At 35.0% G+C, this 4,197-nt stretch overlaps 1 non-coding gene across 1 annotated transcript; it reads right to left on the reverse strand.

Annotated features, from left to right (window-relative positions):
* Window positions 1–2,971: 2,971 nt before the first annotated feature.
* On the reverse strand, window positions 2,972–3,056 carry TRNAE-UUC (transfer RNA glutamic acid (anticodon UUC)). Its single transcript has one exon. It is a non-coding gene; the product is annotated as a tRNA-Glu (tRNA).
* Window positions 3,057–4,197: the final 1,141 nt, after the last annotated feature.

The raw sequence follows: 4,197 nt of genomic DNA on the forward strand, positions 1-4,197 counted from the left end.
TGGATCCTGACAGGTTCAGCTAGTTTCTTTATTATTTATTCTAATGAAGATAAAATCAAGATGTTGCTTCGGCTTGACAATCATCTGGAAACTCAGGGAAGAATCCGCTTCCTAGTTCATTCACATTGTTGAACAAATTTTATTTCTTGTAGTTGTAGGTCTGAGGTTCTTTTTTTTTTTTTTTAACTGGCTGTTAGTTAAGAGGCTGCTTTTAGTTCTTTAAGGCCACGTGCTTTCCTTCTCTCATGGCCTATTCCATCTTCAAAGCCAGATATAATATATCAAATCCTTCTTCTGTTTCAAATCCCTGACTTTCACTTCTGCCAGCAGCTAGAGAAATATCTCTACTACTCATACAGGGCTCATATGATTAGATTAAACACAACCAGATAGACTCTCATTGCCCGTATAATAACATAATCATAAGAGTAATATCACATAATATTCACAGGTTCTACCCACACTCAAAGAGAGGAACATATACGAAAGAATGATTCACAAGAGGTCTTACTTAAGACTTTGCCTTTTATATTGGATAAGTTTGTTATCTGCTAAGACTTACCATCTTCTGCTTTATTTACATTTGTAAAATGACCTTTTTAATGAGAAAATAGCATTTAAGGTCAAAGATATGAAGGTACAATGCTAAAATACTGACACAAAGGTAGATAATATGAGTAAGAGGACTTCACTAAATAATCTTTCAAATCAGGTCACATAGCTTGCTAAAAAATTTTGTTATAACTAAGGAATATGGTTATTTAATCCATTTTCATATTTACTAAGTTTTAATGAAATCAATACAAGTTTATTGCCATTTCTATTTATATACAAAATTTATTTGTGTATGTTAATTGTTTTTAATTTCAGTACATTTTAAAGAATAATTGTACTCTCAGGTCAGTCTACAGCAGCAGAAATATTGTATATTTGCAATGAAAATAAAAGATTCCAGTTATCCTACTAGAACATTAGCATTTATATAGAACCAAAATAGTAATGAGAACAATTACAAGTTCCATTAAATAGTGTTTTACTTATTTTGAATGTTGTAACATAAGAAAGGCACATTAGGGGCACCTGGGTGGCTCAGTCGGTTGGTTCTCCGGCTTTGGCTCAGGTCCTGATCTCACAATCTGTGAGTTTGAGCCCTGCATCAGGCTCTGTGCTGACAGCTCAGAGCCTGGAGCCTGCTTCAGATTCTGTGTCTCCCTCTCTCTCTGCCCCTCCCCCACTTGCTCTCTGTCTCTGTCTCTCAAAATAAAAAATAAAAGACATTAAAATATTTAAAAAATTTTAAAAAAAGAAAGGCACATTGGACTTAAGTTTGACTGTCTTATGGTGGAAATTAACAGCCCCAGCTATGGTTTGGATGAAGGTATATCTTAGATGAATGTAGAATGGTTTCTGAGCAATGTAGGTTACAGTTGAAACCAAATTTACATGACAAGAATAATATTGGTTAGGAGATGGTAGAAGTTATGAATAAGTTTTCTGAATTGATCATTTGCCAAAGGGCATACAATTCTGGGCTGAATTTCTAAGTATATAAATTCAGGATGAGTAAGTTAAGTGTTAAAGAAAGACAGTTGATCATGTTCCTAATTCAAACATTTTCTGGGACTATCAAGGTGCCATAAATAAGTGAAGAGGATGTACTTATGAATAAAAGTAATAATATCTGGGAATCGAAGTAGAGTATTTTCTCCATCCAAATGTATTTAATTAACACACACACAGACACACACACATGCACCCACACACTATCCCACATACTAACATATATGTGTGGCGGGATGTGGCCTTATGTGTTTATGATCCTTGGGTACAGGCATATGTGTTTAAAAATATTTTAAAGGTTAAAAAATGTTTTATGCTCGAGTCTAATTGAGGTAATTTAAATAAATGATAGTCTAAGATTATAGATAAAAGTGAGTTGGTCGTGGTGTGATGGTGTTGATGAGGAGGAGGAGGAGGAAGAGAGGATGAAAATGAGTTGCAAATTTCTCTGCCGATTTTGCTCTTCGGTGGTAAACTTTTGAGTCTAAATATTTCAAGTTCTGAGTATGCTGCTCTTTATTCATAGTAGATCCTATTTTATCTAATCATTACAATTTCCAGAAAAGAAAGCAGAAAGAGCTATTAATATCAGCAAACAACAAATCTATATCCGGTTGGCAGATGGTGAAACTGGGACCCAGACAGGTCGGTGACTTGTCCAAGCTGAAAGGTACAAAGTTTGTGAGCTCCTTTTCTTACAGAATAGTCATAGCCTCTTACTAAAAGAGAATTTATTAGAAGAGATATTCAGCTGGAGTAACGAGGAGGAACGTCTTGCCATTGTTGTGTATAAAATATCTGTCTATATCAGGGCTGCTTTGTGCTTTTCATTATCATGTGCTGTGATCTATAATTCTGATATAGAGATATTAACATCTGGGTACAACAAAGATGAGGATAAAGTGGAATTATTTTGGAAAAATTCAGATGAGAACTTCTGGGCAGTTTCAGTCACTTTGGTGGTTGATGATACTGTTTATTTATGATGGCAGACTTCCCTCCTTAAAAATATGTGATAAGCCATGTTGTTGATGCTACACAAAGAAGGTATTGAGTGCCACATAGAGCTATGAACTTGTTCTTTTCTGATCTACCTTAAGGTGTTAAATTACACTGACCATATAAACAATGTAATGAAGTAATTATGAGCACATTGCTACACTCAACTTTAAGATTTTACAACTATGAATTGGGGGGCATGACTCTACCACTTGAAGTATCAAGAGAGACAAGTATAGAATAAATATGTCTTGTCAACTAGTAGGCACAGTTTTTTTTTTAATTTTTTTAATGTTTTATTTATTTCTAGGAGAGAGAGAGAGAGAGACAGCGTGAGCAGGAGAGGGTCAGAGAGAGAGGGAGACACAGACTCTGAAATAGGCTCCAGGATCTGAGCTGGCAGTCAGCACAGAGCCCGACGTGGGGCTCGAACCCACGAACCGCGAGATCATGACCTGAGCGAAAGTCAGACGCTTAACCGACTAAGCCACCCAGGCGCCCCAGGCACAGTTTTATCTATCTCCCATCAATTCCCCCTTCTTGCTTCTCCAATCTTTGTTTTAAGATTATAGATTTCAAGTGCCCCATAATGTCCTTTATTGGTATATTATTCAAATACATCAAAAAATTTGGTCATTTCCCAAACTTCATTAGCATTTTTTCTTTCTTTCTTTCTCTTTCTTTTTTTCTTTCTTTCTTTCTTTCTTTCTTTCTTTCTTTCTTTCTTTCTTTCTTNATCATTCAACTCACTCACTCATTCACCAATAAATTCCACCTCCTATGTGATCAGAATACCTCAAAGAACAAGAAAAATCCTTGCTTTCATGGAGCTTAAAACTTACTAGAAATACAATCAACAAATGAACACAAAACACAATATTAGGTGCTATGATAGATGCTACGAAAAATATATAAACAAATGTAAGAAGATAGTGATAGAGTAGAATATGTGTTTTATTTTATTTTATTAACTTTTTTTAAATTCCAGTTAGTTAACACACAGTATAATATTATGTTTAGGTGTACAGTATAGTCATTCCACACTTCCATAAAACATCCAGTGTTTCTCACAAGTGCACTCCTTAATCCTCATCATGTATTAAACCTATCCCTCTACTCAGTTCTTAGATGATATGTTTAGGGAAAAACTCTCTGAGGAGGTAATATTGACCTGAATGAAGTGAAAGCAAATTAATACAGTAATGACATTATTTTTTTATATACATTGACTTTTTGGGAAGAGATGATATGATGTCCCAAATACAGATTAAAAGAATCAATATTTACACAAGAGATCTTTGTTTCTTCGTTGCATAAGTTTAACAAACTCTTCATCCCAACTAATATTCTAGTCTTATATTGGTTCGCCCTTCTTCCACTACCATAAAATCCCACATCTCCCATGAGAACAATGGAAGTTTTTATCAGAATAAAAGAGACAATTGACTATGAGAAGGGCACATTTGTCCCTTTGGGAAGATAATTGTTGTAAGGTGTCCTATTTGCTGATATCATATGTCATTCATACGCACCAACCATTTAAAAGCCCCTATCTGAAAAAAGTTCCTCCCAAACCTCTGAGTTACAGAGTACTGGTATCTCTGGAATCTTCTGGAATCTCTCACATCATGCTACAGC

Source organism: Crocuta crocuta, unplaced genomic scaffold, assembly GCF_008692635.1.
Source record: "Crocuta crocuta isolate KB4526 unplaced genomic scaffold, BGI_CrCroc_1.0 scaffold1239, whole genome shotgun sequence".
NCBI lineage: Eukaryota > Metazoa > Chordata > Mammalia > Carnivora > Hyaenidae > Crocuta > Crocuta crocuta.